This window comes from Schistocerca nitens, chromosome 10 (genome assembly GCF_023898315.1).
Source record: "Schistocerca nitens isolate TAMUIC-IGC-003100 chromosome 10, iqSchNite1.1, whole genome shotgun sequence".
Classification (NCBI taxonomy): domain Eukaryota; kingdom Metazoa; phylum Arthropoda; class Insecta; order Orthoptera; family Acrididae; genus Schistocerca; species Schistocerca nitens.
Window position 1 is genome coordinate 209,817,444 of NC_064623.1, and position 19,255 is coordinate 209,836,698.

The following is a 19,255-nucleotide window of genomic DNA, read 5'->3' on the forward strand; positions in this document are numbered from 1 at the left end:
TGACATAGCGCTTGTTGCGATGAAACATTCCGCAAAAATGTCCCAGGAATGTGAAGTTCTCAGGGAACGCAGTCGGTATCGGTTACTGCGGTTGACCAGCGCCATGGGGCTGAGGGGGAGGGGGGAACCTCTAATGCCAGACTGTTTGTGACCAACATTCGGAGACCAGTATAGCACACTGGATTCTACGAGTCAAAAATCCATCGATCCGTCACATAATGCACAAAGCATTCCAAATGAAGCAAACAGAGAACTAATTTGTTACTAATAGTTTGCCTCCTAAAGAGTTATAAGAACCTTTGTGCCTTCTTCAGTGCTGCAGTTTATTTAAATTCTTGATGTTGTAGCGTAGTAAGACAACCACGCCACTTGGAAGTAGCCGAAAGGCACGCGTTAACTCACGCAGGCTAGTAGATAGGTCTGTAACAGGATACGTAATGAATGCTATAAAGAAAAGTACGTAGCTTCTGGAATACTTAACTTTAATCCATCATTTGTATACATCGTTCTTGATGAGACATGCTTCATACGATAACTATCAATTGCTATGGCGCCTCGCTAGGTCGTAGCCATTGACTTAGCTGAAGGCTATTCTAACTATCTGCTCTGCAAATGAGCGAGGCTTCGTCAGTGTGCATCGCTAGCTAAGTCGTCCGTACAACTGGGGCGAGGGCTAGTCCGTCTCTCGAGACCTGCCGTGTGGTGGCGCTCGGTCTGCGATCACTGACATTGGCGACACGCGGGTCCGACATGTACTAATGGACCGCGGCCGATTTAAAGCTACCACCTAGCAAGTGCGGTGTCTGGCGGTGACACCACACTTGACATTAAATTACATCTGCATTGAGTGTGAGGTCTACTTTTCACTTTACGTGAACACTTAGGTGCGGTATCTTCTGTCGTACACCAACATAAGAAACGTTAGAGCAAACGTTAAACATGATTAATATTGTTTGCACATTGATCCACAGCCTCGGTATATTTTTCGTCCGCTAGGGACTTTAGAATTTTCAGTTCAATTGCTGCTCGTCAATTTGTAATTTATAGTTACACTACTGGCCATTGAAATTGCTACACCAAAAAGAAATCCATATGATATATGGGTATTTATTAGACAAATATATTATACTAGAACTGACATGTGATTACATTTTCACGCAATTTGGGTGCATAGATCCTGAGAAATCAGTACCCAGAACAACCACCTCTGGCCGTAATAACGGCCTTGATACCCCTGGGCATTGAGTCAAACAGAGCTTGAATGGCGTGTACAGGTACAGCTGCCCATGCAGCTTCAACACGATACCACAGTTCATCAACAGTAGTGACTGGCGCGTTGTCACGAGCCAGTTGCTCGGCCACCATTGACCAGACGTTTTCAATTGGTGAGAGGTCTGGAGAATGTGCTGGCCAGGGCAGCAGTCGAACATTTTCTGTATCCAGAAAGGCCCGTACAGGACCTGCAACATGCGCTCGTGCATTATCCTGCTCAAATGTAGGGTATCGCAGGGATCGAATGAACGGTAGAGCCACGGGTCGTAACACATCTGAAATGTAACGTCCACCGTTCAAAATGCCGTCAATGCGAACAATAGGTGACCGAGACGTGTAACGAATGGCACCCCATACCATCACGCCGGGTGATACGCCAGTATGGCGATGACGAATACACGCTTCCAATGTGCGTTCACCGCGATGTCGCCAAACACTGATGCGACCATCGTGATGCTGTAAACAGAACCTGGATTCATACGAAAAAATTACGTTTTGCCATTCGTGCACCCAGGTTCGTCGTGCAGTACACCATCGCTGGCGCTCCTGCTATGATGCAGCGTCAAGGGTAACCGCCGTCACGGTCTTCGAGCTGATAGTCCATGCTGCTGCAAATTTCATCGAACTGTTCGTTCAGATGGTTGTTGTCTTCCAAACGTCCGCATCTGTTGACCCAGGGATCGAGACGTGGCTGCACGATCCGTTACAGCCATGCGGATAAGATGCTTGTCATCTCGACTGCTAGTGATACGAGGCCGTTGGGATCCAGCACAGCGTTCCGTATTACCCTCCTGAACCCAGCGATTCCATATTCTGCTAACAGTCATTGGATCTCGACCAACGCGAGCAGCAATGTCGCGATATGATAAATCGCAATCCCGATAGGCTACAATCCGACCTTTATGAAAGTCGGAAACGTGATGGTACGCATTTCTCCTCCTTACACGAGGCATGACAACAACGTTTCACCAGGCAACACCGGTCAACTGCTGTTTGTGTACGAGAAATGGGTTGGAAACTTTGCTCGTGTTAGTACGTTGTAGGGGTCGCCACCGACCCCAACCTTTTGTGAATGGTCTGAAAAGCTAATCATTTGCATATGACAGCATCTTCTTCCTGTCGGTTAAATTTCGCGTCTTTGTGGTGTACCAATTTTAATGGCCAGTAGCGTACTTACGATTTCCGCATTATTTGTGGTGCAAGTTTTAGGTGATTCAGTTTATATAAGGATTAGGAGTGGACCGAAAATTGACCCTCGTGGGAATGCCTTTCTAATTTTTTTTTTCCCCAGCCACTATAATTATCTACTTGCCTGAATTACTCTTTTGCTCAAGCGGATGGAAGAACGATCCCTAATGCAAGCAGAATGGGAAGTACCTTATGCCATTCACCTCGCAGTGGTTATCAGATTGAAGATGTAGATTTGTCACCCGGCAACAACGAGGGCGACAGACGTACAGGGAGGGAGAGAGAATCGGCGCAACGCTGGCATGCCGGCCGGCGCGCCGTGAAAGTCAACAGCGTCAGCTAACGCGGCGTTCACGGCGATGCGATATGCGGAGCACATATTTGCGTGTTTGCCCGGCCGCGCCGCGCCGCGCCGTGCCTCGTCCCGCCAGCGACCACCGCCTAACGGTGTCCCCCAGCGCCGGCTAACTGTGCGTGCGGCCAGCATCTCGAGACTCCAGCAGCCACTAGCTACCCGCCGGCCTACGGAGCTCCGCCATATTGCTGACACTCCGGCACTTTGCACACGAAACGGCAGCTTCCCTCTACTGGCATCCATGATATCGAGTGAGTGCAGCCTCACTGAGCACAGTATTCGTCAACCAGCATATGTATCCATCAGTCGTAGGGGTAGTCATCACCTAGAAAAAAATGATACTGCGACATTGAATCTTGGTGTTAGTCCTTCTGTCTACATCTTCACCATAGTATAAAGTCACCGCACACAGTGCTGTGAAAATTTTTACCGTCTGACAGTAGGAACGACACTATCGCCCCTAGCGGCGACAAAACCAACTGTAAAATTAATGTTTCTTTTTAATTATTTACCTCGTTAATTAACGTAATACTTCCACATTTTTACGTTCCAGCCTTTGGTAAATTGTGAAAAACCACGAATGATTGTGAAATTAATACACACATCAAAAAAAGTGTTGCATCACCTCGTTATGAGAGTTCCGGAACCTGTACAGAAAATTGGAATACAGATCAACATAAGCATCATTTCCGCCCTTTTTATTGCTCATGAAAACCACACATTGCATGGTGTACCACCGTACAGCGATACCTTCAGAGGTGGTGGTCCAGATTGCTGTACCCAGCGCTACCTCCAATAGCCAGTAACACGTCCTCTTGCATTAATGCATATCTGTATTTGTCGTTGCATACTATCCAGGGCTTCATCAAACCACTGTTGGTCCAGATGATCCTACTCCTCAACGGCCATTCGGCGTAGATCCCTCAGAGTCGTTGGTGGGTCACGTCGTCCATAAACAACAATTTCAGATCAACATAAGCATCATTTCCGCCCTTTTTATTGCTCATGAAAACCACACATTGCATGGTGTACCACCGTACAGCGATACCTTCAGAGGTTGTGGTCCAGATTGCTGTACACACCGGTACCTCTAATACCCAGTAGCGCGTCCTCTTGCATTAATGCATACCTGTATTTGTCGTGGCATACTATCCAGAGCTTCATCAAACCACTGTTGGTCCAGATGGTCCTACTCCTCAACGGCGATTCGGCGTAGATCTCTGAGTGTTCGGTGGGTCACGGCGTCCGAAACAGCCCTTTTCAATCTATCCCAAGATGTTCGATATGGTTCATGTCTGGAGAAGATGCTGGCCACTCTAGTCGAGCCATGTCGTTATCCTGAAGGAAGTCATTCACAAGAGGCGCCGATGGCGGCGCGAATTGTCGTCCATGAAGACGAGTGCCTCGCCAATATGTGGTTGCACTATCGGTCGGAGGATGGCATTCACGTATGGGACAGTCGTTACGGCGCCTTCCAGCGGAGTACGTCCGCCCAACATAATGCCACCCCAAAACAACTCGCTGGACAGTGTATCCAAGGCTTTCACCCTGACCGGGTTGCCTCCAAACACGTCTCCGACGATTGTCTCGTTGGAGGCATATGCGACACTCATTGGTGAAGAGAACGTGGTGCCAATCCTAAGAGGTCCATTCGAAATGTTGTTGCAACCATCTGTACTGCGCTGCATGGTGTCGTGATTCCAAAGATGGACCTGGCCATGGACGTCGGGAGTGAAGTTGCGCATCATGCAGCATAATGCGCACAGTTTGAGTCATAACACGATGCCCTGTGGCTGCACGAAAAGCATTATTTAACATGGTGGCGTTGCTTTCAGGGTTCCTCCGAGCTATAATCCGTAGGAAGCGACCATCCACTGCAGTAATAGCTCTTGGGTGATCTGAGCGAGGCATGTCATCGACAGTTCCTGTCTCTCTGCGTCTCCTCCATCTCCGAAAAACATCGCTTTGGTTCACTCAGAGACGCCTGGACACTTCCCTTCTTGACAGCCCTTCCTGGCACCAAGTAAAAATGCGGACGCGATCGAACTGTGGTATTGACCGTCTAGGCATGGTTGAAGTACAGACAACACGAGCCGTGTACCTGCTTCCTGGTGGAATGAGTGGAACTGATCGGCTGTCGGACCCCCTCGATCTAATAGGAGCTACTTATGCATGGTTGTTTACATCTTTGGGCTGATTTACTGACATCTCTGAACAGCCAGTCAGTCTGTGATACAATATCCACAGTCAGCGACTATCTTCAGGAGTCCTGGGAACCAGTGTGATGCAATACTTTTTTGATGCGTATATAAAAACGTCCTTTTTATATCAATGTAGGCTTTCCCGGTGGATGCTGCTGATGAAATCACTTCGGGCTTCGGTCCAGGTAGCTGCGTTGAAAATTCGCGACGTTTAGACTCAGCTTCCCGGATGGAAGCCTGAGAAGATTTCATCAAAAACATTCTATTTTATTCAGTAAAGTAAGCTACAACTTAATCGTGAATATAAGTACAATTTCAACTTAATCTGTTGAAAGCAAGCCAATATGAACACGTATTTCATGCATGACAACCATGCAGTGAGGTGAGAAAAGTCACGGGATGTGAACCTTTATCGTTTCAGACCTCAACTTTGTCGGCATATTGCAGCAGCTCGACGTGGGACGGACTCAACAAGTCGTTGGAAGCTGGCTGCAGCAATACTGAGCCATGCTCCTTCTACGGCCGTCCGTAATTGCGGAAGTGTTGCCGGTGCGGGATTGTAATCACCTTTCGATTATTTCCCATAGATGTCCGATCTGAGTCATGTCGGGCGATCTGGGTGGCCAAATTATTCGCTTTAACTGTGCAGAATGTTCTTCAAACCAGTCACGAACATCTGTGGAACACTGTCATCCATAAAAATTCCATCGTTGATAAGGGGACATTGTATGTTTTGGTTAGTACCGCTCTTCATGGCACTACACACCATCCTCTGTTGTAAACACCACGTTGCAAATCAAAACAAACGATATTGTTGGCGCTCATCCGATACCGTATTCTGAAGTGTAGCTTTATGTCCACTTGCAGCGCTGCTGTCGCATTGTACGAGGGTTGTCCAGAAAGTAAGTTCCGATCGGTCGCCAAATGGAAACCACAGTGAAAATCAGAAACATTTTATTTAGCTGCAAGTTAGCTACACTTTCCAGATACTTCTCCACGTAGTCGCCGCTCCAACATTTGTCGGAGCGTTATACCAAATTTCCAACGTCATCGTCATAGAAGGCAGCCGCCTGTGCTTTCCGATAATTCTCTGCGCTGGTCTATAGCGCGTAGCCTGCGCCCAATTGTGGTCTTCGTATCCAGCGTTTCGTGTGAACAGAGATGATACTCAGGACGAGGCAATTAGGGCTGTGTTGTGGGTGATCGGACACTTCCCTTGGAAAGGGTACAGGAGCGTCTTCACTGCCCCTGCAGAGTACGGCTGAGAATTGCCATGAAGAAGGAAGTGCGTGGCAGTTGTGTTAGGCGGGCTGCATTCATTAAGGCGAAGCCTCTCAGCGGCCCCTCCTACTTGGCGGGAGGCATCGTTGTTCCAGGCACCTTTACTCACTCACAGTGCGCTCACAACTGAAAAGAGCGTCTTGATGCGATCGACGGTTGTACTAGAGACACTGCCCAACACATCTGTGCAAAGCTTCGTAGGGCTTTCACTGTGGTGTCCATTTCGTGACCGATCGGAACTTACATTCTGGACAACCCCCATATAACAAAAATGAGTAAGAGTGTCGTGACTGTGCTTGTTAGACTGCGCCTTCACACTTAATGCGAAACATTTTTCCCGACGATCCATAATTTAGCGGAGACACTTGTTGTACGTTGTCACTTCCTAAAGTAACACATGTCGTCCCACGCTGACACAATTGCGCAACAAGAGTGGCACATTGTCGGAAGAATGTTCCACGCTCCCTGAGAACACAGTTCTGCTGTGACAAGGATAACAGGTGCGTCACATTCTGCGACTTAAGTGATACGGGACAGTTCGGTTCTCATGGGGAAAAGCGTCTAAACTGCACACAGATTCGCCGTGAAATTCTGGCGGTCTGTGGATCAAATGCAATTTGCGTCCAGCTGTACTGAAATGGTGCCAACAATTTGACCAAGGTCGCAGAAACGTTTGTGGTGCTGATCGGCAAGGAAGGCCATCGATGTCGTCAGACACTAGTGTCCAGGCAATGGGCGATCTGGAAGAATATCTTGGGGAGAGGTTAACACAAATTATGACAGCAGTTTAAATTTTTACATTCGGCCAACTATTATGTAAACGATTAAAAATCAAATTTTTATTGTCATGAAAGCTGTTAGAGAGACAACGTAGGATTGGGTTAGCCACTTATTAATATACATTGAAGCGTCAAAGAAACTGCTATAGGCATTCGTATTCAAACGCAGAGATATGTAAACAGGCAGAATACGGCGCTGCGGTCGGCAACGACTATGTAAGACAAATGTCTGGCACACTTGTTAGATCGGTTACTGCTGCTAAAATGGCAGGTTATCAACATTTTAGTTGTGTTACAGTCGGCGCACGAGCGACGGGACACAGCATCTCCGGGGAAGCGAGGAAGTGAGGTTTTTCCCGTACGACCATTTCACGAGTGTACCGTGAATATGAGGAGTCTGGTAAAACATCAAACCTTCGACATCGCGGCTGCCGGAGAAAGATCCTGCAAGAACGTGACCAACAACGACTGAAGAGGATCGTTCAACGTGACAGAAGTGCAACCCTTCCGAAAATTGCTGCAGAGTTCAATGCCGGGCCGTCATCAAGTGTCAGCGTGCGAACTATTCAACGAAATGTCATCGATATGGGCTTTTGGAGCCGAAAGCCCACTCGTGTACCCTTAATGACTACATGACACAAAGCTTTAGCCTCGCCTGGGCCTGTCAACACCGACATTGGAATGTTGATGACTGAAAACATGTTGCCTGGTCAGACGAGTCTCCGTTTCAAATTGTATCGAGCGCATGGACGTGTATGGGTATGGAGACAACCTCATGAATCCGTGGAGGCTGCATTTCAGCAGGGGATTGTTCAAGCTGGTGGAGGCTTTGTAATGGTGTGCAGTTTGAGCGATACGGGACCCCTGATACATCTAGATAAAACTCTGACAGGTGACACGTACGTAAGAAACTGTCCCACCACTTGGATCCATTCGTGTCCATTGTGCATTCCGACGGACTTGAACAGGACAATGCGACTCCCCACACGTCCAGAATTGCTCCAGAGCGGCTCCAGGAACACTCATCTGAGTTTAAACATTTCCGCTGTCCACTAAACTCACCAGGCATTAACATTATTGACCATATCTGGGATGCCGTGCAACGGACTGTTCAGAAGAGATCTTTACTCCCCACCCTGCAGGATTCATTGTGTCAGTTCCCTCCACCACTACTTCAGAATTAGTCGAGTCTATGGCACATCGCGTTGCGTGCTCGCAGGGTCCTACACGATATTTGGCTGGTGTATCAGTTATTTTGGCTCTTTAGTGTAGCTCCAATTGAGTACATTATCGCAAGGTATAAATATTTAAGTTTAATGACTAACAGTATGAAATATGGATAACTGAGTTTTTGTTGCCCTTGGAAGTCGTAAGCTGGCCGGAGTGGCCAAGCGGTTCTAGGCGCTTCAGTCCGGAACCGCGCAACCGCTACTGTCGCAGGTTCGAATCCTGCCTCAAGCATGGATGTGTATGATGTCCTTAGGTTAGTTAGGTTTAAGTAGTTCTAAGTTCTAGGTGACTGATGACCTCATAAGTTAAGTCACATAGTGCTCAGAGCCATTTTTGGAAGTCGTAAGATAGATAATCTGCAGTTGGTATTGTTCCCCAGGTTATCCATCTGTTGTTGTTGTGGTCTTGAGTCCTGAGACTGGTTTGATGCAGCTCTCCATGCTACTCTATCCTGTGCAAGCTTCTTCATCTCCCAGTACCTACTGCAGTCTACATCCTTCTGAATCTGCTTAGTGTATTCATCTCTTGGTCTCCCTCTACGATTTTTACCCTCCACGCTGCCCTCCAATACTAAATTGGTGATGCCTCGATACCTCGATGCCTCAGAACATGTCCTACCAACCGATCCCTTCTTCTAATCAAATTGTGCCACAAACTTCTCTTCTTCCCAATCCTATTCAATACTTCCTCGTTAGTTATGTGATCTACCCATCTAATCTTCAGCATTCTTCTGTAGCACCACATTTCGGAAGCTTCTATTCTCTTCTTGTTATCCACCTAGGATTATAGATATCTTGTAAGACATGTGATAACACCAGTACGGCTCGCTTGTTCCTGAGCTATAAACGAGAAAAATTGTGACCGTCCGCTCCACTTTGCGTCTAAGGTAATGTGACGAGAACTTGGCCCTGGTTCCCAGGTCACGTGACTTTGGCTTCGGAGTGCAGCACGACACAGACAGTGACTTGCGCGGTATAGTTATATCTTCGGTCTGCGGTTGGTGTATACCGTCGCTGCGCAAACACGCACAGCTGGTCAGTGGCACGGCAGTAGGCTGGGAGGGAAAGCTAGCCGCCGCGCGCTGCAGAACACACGTCGGCACGCGGCTGTGGCTGCGGCTGTGGCGACACGACCGAGCGCGGCCTGCATCTGCAATCGCCGGCAGCTTTTTATGTCCGCAAGTGCGTGTGCGTGCTGTGTGCGTGTGCGCCTCAGCTGGCCCGCAGCGACGCAAGGCCGCCGCCCGCAAAGGAGTCCCCCTAATGCGTCTCCTTCCTGTTCCACTTACTCTCGCTTTCGTGACACGCCTCATTAACGACGCCTTCCCCTGAACACTTTCTCTCTCCTCCCCAAATTCTGCCCTTCCTTTCTAGCCGGCCGAAGTGGCCGTGCGGTTAAAGGCGCTGCAGTCTGGAACCGCAAGACCGCTACGGTCGCAGGTTCGAATCCTGCCTCGGGCATGGATGTTTGTGATGTCCTTAGGTTAGTTAGGTTTAAGTAGTTCTAAGTTCTAGGGGACTAATGACCTCAGTAGTTGAGTCCCATAGTGCTCAGAGCCATTTGAACCTTCCTTTCTACATGGTTAAGGATGAGGGGCGTTCAATAACTAATGGAAGACATATTTTTTCTTGGCCAATTTCGGTTGAAAAAACGCGAAATTTGTTTTGGGACGTTGTACAATTTTATAACTTCATGAAGTTCAGATAGGTGGCGGTGCTGTCCGAAGCCTTTAATTTAATATAGTGTCTGTAACAGAGACTCGTTCCAAGCATCACACGTATTCAGAGACACTTGCAGAATGTCTACGGAGACCTGGCAGTGAACAAAAGCACGGCGAGTAGTTGGGCGAGGCGTCTGTCATGATGGCACCGAGGTCGCGCAGACCTGTCCGATCCCCCGCGTACCGGCCGGCCTGTGAGTCCTGCGGTGTCGGAACGTGCCAACACTCTCATTCGCGGTGAGCAGCGGATTGCAAGCAGACATCTCACCGGAGAACTGGACGTCTCTCGGTAGTGTTGATACACTCCCCCACCAGCTGGGTTGCCCGAAGGTATGCGGCCGCTGTGTTCCCCGCCGCCTAACAGGCGATCATGGAGAGGAACGAAGGACTACGTGTGCTGAACTGGTTGCGCGTTACGAGGCGAACATCGCCTCAGGCGATGAAACATGGGTCCACCACTTTGAATCAGAAACGAAACGGCAATTCATGGAGTTGCTTCATATCGCCTTGAGATGGTTGCCGCCAGCGTCAGTTGCAGTTTCAGGCGATTCCAGCTCAAACCACCACGTTGTGATGTTTATTTTCCACTCGATTCCACAGTCCAGCTGATCCACCCCTGCGTTGCAAACGTTTTGAATGAAATGCGCAGTCGATGCGCTGCTGTTTTCACGTCAATTCTACCAACATTGAGAGTTATTTAGTTCTCGGGGGTTTGTAAAATTCCTGGATTCTTGTCTCGTCGCTGTGCAGCCTATGAAAAGGATTGCGGAAGACTCCCAAATAAATTCCAAAGCACAGTGCAGTTTTAACACCAATATATTTCCAGGACTCTGGTGTCCGAGCCTGGTGACCTGCACCGATTACATCGCATGTACACAAAAAGTTGACATCAAACGACACAGAGTTCACGCCACAGAACTCAACAAACGAGTGAGCCTACAACACATGTGTTCGCAACCAAGGCCAAAAAACGAGTGCCCCAAAAGGCGCCTGCGCGACCTCTATTTATACTTTTGTTAACAATTACGTACAATGAAAATTTCAGTTTTATGTAAAATAACAATTAGAACTTAAACAGAATATGAGATACACATTGCTAAAAATTTACAATCTCAGTGCTGAACAACGTGAACATATTTTCAACTTAGTTACGAGTTAATACAACATTTTCTGACCAATTATGTTACAGGTAACAATTACATTTCTAAATTTGTTTATAACAAATCAACTAGTGCCTGAATTTTAGTGCTAACATATACCGGAGATTCAATTAACGTTCTTTATTTATATGTTTTATTTAATTTGCTGTAGTAGTTTTATAATTATAGGTTTACTGGTACATCTTGACCATGTGCTCGATTTCTTTCGATTAGTTACAGTATTAATTTCACATTTATATTGTGTTTCTCGCATAAGAACAATGTTTTTGCTTTTGGCACATTCATAATACACACGGTGGCTTTTACACATATGGTTTCAGCAAAGCATCATTTTCGAATTAATGTATACTGAAATAGAATGTTGTATCTGGCCACTTATACTTTCCACAAATGCTATATTACACCTGAAACATTTACATTTATCATGACAGCGTTGTTTTATATATCACAGTGGTTATTTATGTATGTAATTTGGAAACAGGTCACTCTACATTTTGTTCTTTGTGTCGAAATGACTGCATTTGAAACAGTTATTTAGTGATTAACACTGGACAATTAGGACTGGTGTTTCTCTTTAATGCTCTCCGAGGGGTTCTGATAGGTACCAATGAGATACAGTAATATTTCAACCTCTCTTCCGAGGAAGAACTTCAAAGCCATGCCTTCAGCTAGTAAGGTTATGGTGATAGTCTTTCGAGACTCTCTAGGGGTTATTCTGTTTCACGTTCTTCCTCGTGGTGCAACGATCAACGAAGACGTTCACCAGTAGAGTGGTACCACGAGGGCATGCAGCTGCTTCCAGGAAGGTGGTGTAAGGCCGTCGCCTTGAACGGAAATTTTGTTGAAAAACATGGTTTTGTAGCGAGAAAACTGGGGAATAATATGGTGTATTGGCATCCTGAATAAACCAACCTGCTTTCAGCAAAAAAAAAGTACTGCAATACTACTTTAACGCCGCTCGTAAATACGCTATATCTATTTTGGATGTCGAACTGCGAGTGTGGCTTAAATTCGTGATTTATGTGATTATAATATGCACCCATTCGCTTTTCTACATTTTTGAGTCTACTTATTTTCTATACCATTCAATCTGTGCAAGCCATCGACGGTCATCATCAGATGGAAATGGTACAGGAACATTATCTGGACCATGTACAGCTAGGCGCTATGGTCGTGGTGCTGGACGTTACAACATCAATTTCGTTAGCAGTGAAAAAAACTCCATAAACTTTTCATTACTGGTGACTGGTAACTACGAGGGTCACTCCAAAAGAAATACACAATATTTTCTTAAATATTTAAATATTTTTCAGATATTTCATATTTTTACAATACGTTGATACACTCTTCACTGAAAAGTTGCCATTTTTCCATACATCCACCCCTTTCAACTGCCGTGCACCACCTAGAAACTAAAGCCGCCGTTACATGGAACAAGTATTGTTCTATGTATGTTAGCCCAGTACTTAGCCATATCTGTAACTTTTCCTTTAGGAGTGGTCGGTTTACTGACCGATTAAAGTACTCGGTAGTGAAGCCACTTTATAAAAAGGGAGACAGGGATAATATTGACAATTATAGACCTATTTCTATGCCATCGGTGTTTGCTAAAGTTATCGAGAAGGCTGTATCTACAAGGTTACTGGAGTACTTAAATTCACATAATTTGTTGTCAAATGTTCAGTTTGGTTTTAGAAATGGTTTAACAACTGAAAATGCTATATTCTCTTTTCTCTGTGAGGTTTTGGACGGATTAAATAAAAGGTTGCGAACGCTAGGTGTTTTCTTTAATTTAACGAAGGCTTTTAACTGTGTTGACCACAAAATATTACTGCAGAAGTTGGACCATTATGGAGTAAGGGGAGTAGCTTAGAATTGGTTCGCCTCTTACTTTAAGAGCAGAAAGCAGAAGGTAATTCTCCGCAATATTGAGAGTGATAGTGGTGTTCAGTCCCAATGGGGCACTGTTAAGTGGGGCGTGCCCCAAGGGTCGGTGCTGGGGCCACTGTTGTTTCTTATTTATATAAATGATATGCCTTCTAGTATTACAGGTGATTCAAAAATATTTCTGTTTCCTGATGACACCAGCTTGGTAGTGAAAGATCTTGTGTGTAATATTGAAACATTATCAAATAATGTAGTTCATGAAATAAGTTCGTGGCTTGTGGAAAATAATTTGATGCTAAATCACAGTAAGACTCAGTTTTTTACAGTTTCTAACTCACAATTCAACTAGAACCGATATTTTGATCAGACAGAATGGGCATATTATAAGCGAGACGGAACAGTTCAAGTTCCTAGGCGTTCGGATAGATAGTAAGCTGTTGTGGAAAGCCCATGTCAAGGATCTTGTTCAGAAACTAAATGCTGCTTTATTTACCATTAGAACAGTATCTGAAATAAGTGACACTTCAACACGAAAAGTAGTGTACTTCGCATATTTTCATAGGCTTATGTCGTATGGTATTATTTTTTTGGGATAATTCTTCTGATTCAAAATGGGTATTTTTGGCTCAAAAACGGGCTGTTCGAGCTATATGTGGTGTAAGTTCGAGAACCTCTTGTCGACCCCTATTCAATAGTCTGGGAATTCTGACATTGCCCTCACAGTATATATTTTCGTTAATGTCGTTTGTTGTTAGCAATATTAGCCTATTCCCAAGAGTTAGCAGCTTTCACTCAGTTAATACTAGGCAGAAATCAAATCTGCATGTGGAACGCACTTCCTTGACTCTTGTGCAGAAAGGAATGCAGTATTCTGCTGCATCCATTTTCAATAAGCTACCACAAGAACTCAAAAATCTTAGCAGTAGCCCAAATTCTTTTAAGTCTAAACTGAAGAGTTTCGTCATGGCTCACTCCTTCTATTCTGTCGAGGAGCTCCTGGAAGAGCTAAAAAATTAAGCAAATTCCAGTGTTACATTGTTAATTTTCTTTATTTAAACTTACGACTTGTCACCTGAATGTTTTTTTATATTTCATTTTATCTGTTTCTAATATCGTGTTATAATTTCATGTATTGACTCGTTCCATGACCATGGAGACTTCTCCTTAATTTGGTCCCACGGAACAATAAATAAATAAATAAGTTGCTTTGCACTCTCGGACCTCTGCAGTGGTAGCTGTCGACTGTATTCCCCTCGCAAACGATATAATTTGTTTAGGAAAATCGACGCGCACAAAATTCACGCGTTAGCTCCTTTAAATCGCGCATTTACTCCCTTGCCCATCTTCTAGTCAGAAACACTGTCCGTGTTTGGGCGGGCATTATATTGCTGAAATATTAAGCCCAAGACGGCTGGTCGTGACGGGTAACAAAACAGGGCGTAGAATAGCGTCGACGTACTTCCGTGCTGTAACTGTGCCGCGTGTGACAACCAGAGTGGTCCTGCTATGAAAAGAAACTGTCAGTCCTGGTTGTCAGATCGTACGGCGCGCAGCAGCCAGATTGGTATCCCATTGCTGTCCGGGCTATCTCCAGACAGATCTTCGGTGGCCATCGGGGTTCAGTTCGAAGCAGGACTCATCTCTGAGATTCCAGGCCGAAGGCGTATCTGGAGACGCCGTAGACAGTGTGGGTTACCAAGCAGTCGCCCGCTATACTGCGCGACAGCGAGGAGTGGTGGTCTGGGGTGTAACTCCTTTCCCTGGCAGGACCCCTTTGTTTATCATCCGCGGCAGCTTTCCAGAACACCGGTACGTCGACTATATTCTACGTCCAGTTCTTTGTTCTTGTAAGTAGGCTGTTAAGGTTTTTATGTTGGTAATGCCATGTAGCGCTCTATATGAAAATCACTCACTGTGCTGTGTGCAGTCTGTGGCTGGTTTGCATTGTTGGAATCTGCTATTGTAGTGTTGGGCAGTTGGCTGTTAACAGCGCGTAGCATTGCGCAGTTGGAGGTGAGCCGCCAGCAGTGGTGGATGTGGGAAGAGAGATGGCGGAGTTTTGAGAGCGGATGATCTGGACGTGTGTCCATCAGAGACAGTAAATTTGTAAGACTGGATGTCATGAACTGATATATAGATATTATGACTTTTGAACACTATTAAGGTAAATACATTGTTTGTTCTTTATCAGAACCTTTCATTTGCTAACTATTCCCATCAGTAGTTAGTGACTTCAGTAGTTTGAATCTTTTATTTAGCTGGCAATATTGGCGCTCGCTGTATTGCAGTAGTTTGAGTGACGAAGGATTTTTGTGAGGTAAGTGGTTTGTGAAAGGTATAGGTTATTGTTAGTCAGGGCCATTCTATTGTAGGGATTCTTAAAAGTCAGTTTGCGTTGCGCTAAAAATATTGTGTGTCAGTTTAAGCACAGTCATTTATAATTTTTCTAAGGGGACGTTTCATTCTCTGTTCAGTACTGATCTCCTTACCACTAAATCTGAGAGGTGTGCGATGGGGCGTTTCCCTCGTCAGACTCGTCAAAGTACTGCGGCAAGGCGAGCCGGTATAGCACTCAACTGATGGCGGCGCCTTCATTTATAATTTATGCAAGCCTCAACACTGAACTGCCAACGGCTATGCCGCAGTGGTAATACGGATTCCCGTCAGATCACCGATGTTAAGCGCTGTCGGGCTAGGCTAGCACTTGGATGGGTGACCATCCGGTCTGCCGAGCGCTGTTGGCAAGCGGGGTGCACTCAGCCCTTGTGAGCCAAACTGAGGAGGTGCTTGAGTGAGAACCCCAGTCTCGTAAACTGACATACGGCCGGGAGAGCGGTGTGCTGACCATATCCGCATCCAGTGACGCCTGTGGGCTGAGGGTGACACGGCGGACGGTCGGTACCGTTGGGCCTTCGAGGCCTGTTCGGAGAGTACGGAGTCAACATTAAACTCGCACTTGCTCCGTTTCTGACCCCTATAGGAAAGACAACGTTTTTTGCGGGAACAATGTAGCACGCCCCCTGGCAGCCAGTACACCGCAGAGGTGTCGGTCGCGCTCCGCTGAGAAGTGACCCTCCAGCTGGTGTGCTCGGGCGCTCCCTCGCCTGGCGTTGTGTGCTGCGCCTTGCCTTCCCCTCGCTTCCCACGACACGCCCCTGGGGTCGGGGCCGCCTCGTTATAGACGGAGGGCGCTGAACTGCCAGGAAGTCGGCCTCACTGGCTCAGCCGTTCTGCCGCCGGCTCACCCAGGCTCAACGTCGCTCTGGCGGCGCGTTCAGTGCCGCAGAACCCGCACACCATCGTCGCACACTCTTGCGTGGATCAAATCGCGTTTCAACAACGCACACCACGGGGTCTCATTAACGATACCGCAGGGTGTGGGGCCGTCCACCTGTACGTGGAACCCGATTTTGTAATATAATTCATGAAAAATGACCTGAAATGATTGTCATATGTAGAAGAGATTTTTGCCACCACTGAACCAAAGATGCTGCCTGAGTCGCAGAATCTATTGTAAGCAATATCAGTTTCCGTTGCACTCTGTTATACATAGGATGTAAAACTTTAAAGCTAGTGGCTAGCTCTGAGATTTTAGCTGTCGGTCTATGCACGCAGCATCTACATCTACATACGTACTCCTCAATCCACCATACGGTGCGTGGCGGAGGGTACCTCGTACCACAACTAGCATCTTCTCTCCCTGTTCCACTCCCAAACACAACGAGGGAAAAATGACTGCCTATATGCCTCTGTACGAGCCCTAATCTCTCTTATCGTATCTTTGTGGTCTTTCCGCGAAATGTAAGTAGGCGGCAGTAAAATTGTACTGCAGTCAGCCTCATATGCTGGTGCTCTAAAGTTTCTCAGTAGCGAGTCACGAAAAGAACGCCTCCTTTCCTCCAGAGACTCCCACCCGAGTTGCTGAAGCATTTCCGTAACACTCGCGTGATGATCAAACCTACCAGTAACAAATCTAGCAGCCCGCCTCTGAATTGCTTCTATGTCCTCCCTCAATCCGACCTGATAGGGATCCCAAACGCTCGAGCAGTACTCAAGAATAGGTCGTATTACTGTTTTATAAGCGGTCTCCTTTACAGATGAACCACATCGTCCCAAAATTCTACCAATGAACCGAAGACGACCATCTGCCTTCCCCAAAACTGCCATTACATGCTTGTCCCACTTCATATCGCTGTGCAATGTTACGCCCAAATATTTAATCAATGTGACTGTGTCAAGCGCTACAGTACATTCAAACATTACAGGATTCTTTTTCCTATTCATCTGCATTAATTTACATTTATCTATATTTAGAGTTAGCTGCCATTCTTTAAACCAATCACAAATCCTGTCCATGTCATCTTGTATGCTCCTACAGTCACTCAACGACGACACCTTCCCGTACACCACGGCATCATCAGCAAACAGCCGCACATTGCTATCCACCCTATCCAGAAGATCACTTATGTAGATACAAAAAACAGCGGACCTACCACACTTCCCTGGGGCACTCCAGATGATACCCCCACCTCCGATGAACACTCATCATCAAGGACAGCGTACTGGGTTCTATAACTTAAGAAGTCTTTTAGCCACTCACATATTTGGGAACCAGTCCCATATGATGGTACCTTAGCTAGGAGTCTGCAGTGGGGCACCGAGTCAAACGCTTTCCGGAACTCAATAATACAGTTTTTATAAAATAAAGTGATGAATGATATTGTCTGTCCTCACACAGAGCCGGTAATCTTATGTCGTAGTTATTGGTATGAAAGTGTAAGTGCGTGTCGTTGATTTGTAAGTGAGCCGATAGGGCTCGCTATTTGATTTTGTGTGTGTGTGTGTGTGTGTGTGTGTGTGTGTGTGTGTGTGTGTGTGTGTGGGGGGGGGTGGGTTTTGAAATCACCCGTCGTCTCAGTATTCTCCGCGATGTCAATATCGAGATCGGGTTGGAGTCTCCGGTTCCCGCATATCTTTGGCGAGTTGGCTTTCCGCGCGCCGCGAGGCTGCAGAAGAGGCTTGCTGTGAGTTAGCTCTGGGCTGTGCGTGAGGAGCGACGTCGATTTCTGAGGGCAAGGCCGCTTGGTCGGTGGGCCCCGAGGAAGCAATCGTCTGGGGACGGAACGCCGTGGGCTCGGAAGATCCTAGCGTAGAGGGCCGGAGTTGTTGCGATTTAGATCATCGTGTGGTCATTCAAAGGCTGAAAAGTGATTTCCTGGTTCTTCCCTTGGATTCCGACGAAGAATTACACCAAGTTTGGTGTATGAGGTGAACATAAGAATTCTAAAAAGGTGCCCGTTGGTGGCGCGTATATCAGACTGGTGAGTGGTGTAAGCTTTGCTTCGGTACTGCGGTCTCCAGTTAGAGCGCTGCCTGGGAGGAGAGCGTCGATATCGGCACTGTCATCTATTTAGCTGCTTTAAGGTAATTTGGGTCGAAGGTGGATCCAAGTGAAGCACCGAATCATTGCTTGTCTTACTAAGAAACCTAAGTCGTCCACCAGCGTGTTAAACTATCTCGTCTACAGTTATAACGAGTAACTGACACTCTGGTAGTGTCCACGAGGGAACCTCGGAGGCACTGTTAAGTGTTTGTAGTAAGGGAGAGATTGACGAGCTTTTCAGTCGGACGCTTATGAATCGTGTTAATTGCAGTTCACTTCTTGTGGTATTTCATGGTTCTAATTGTGGCGAAATCGCCGATAGTATTTTCATAATTTATCTTGGGACGTCATTCCGTGGTTTGGTGTGGCCCTCCCAAGAGTTTAAAATCCCGAATATTTTCTTACTGCCTAGCTGAGATTGCCTTGCAACAGTTGTTGATTTGTCTCTTATCTACCCCACCATAATACTGTTTGGTGCGGTGCGGTGCGGTGCGGTGCGGTAAAGTGGAAGTTCAAAATGGCTCTGAGCACTATGGGACTTATCTTCTGAGGTCATCAGTCCCCTAGAACTACTTAAACCTAACTAACCTAAGGACATCACACACATCCTTGCCCGAGGCAAGATTCGAACCTGCGACCGTAGCGGTCGTGCGGTTCCAGATTGTAGCGCCTAGAACTGCTCGGCCACCTTGGCCGGCAAAGTGGAAGTGTTCAGTAGTACCGCACCTATTTCGTCGCCCCTTTCAAGATTCGCGAGCCGTATCCATATCGACGTATAATCCCAATATGCAATTTGTAA

At 46.5% G+C, this 19,255-nt stretch overlaps 1 protein-coding gene and 1 pseudogene across 2 annotated transcripts in view; both read left to right on the forward strand.

Moving 5' to 3' along the window:
* LOC126210321 (uncharacterized) overlaps positions 1-19,255 on the forward strand; it is a 423,726-nt gene that overhangs the window by 191,320 nt on the left and 213,151 nt on the right. The gene's annotated exons all lie outside the window — the stretch shown is intronic.
* On the forward strand, positions 15,700-15,817 carry LOC126211046 (5S ribosomal RNA; annotated as a pseudogene).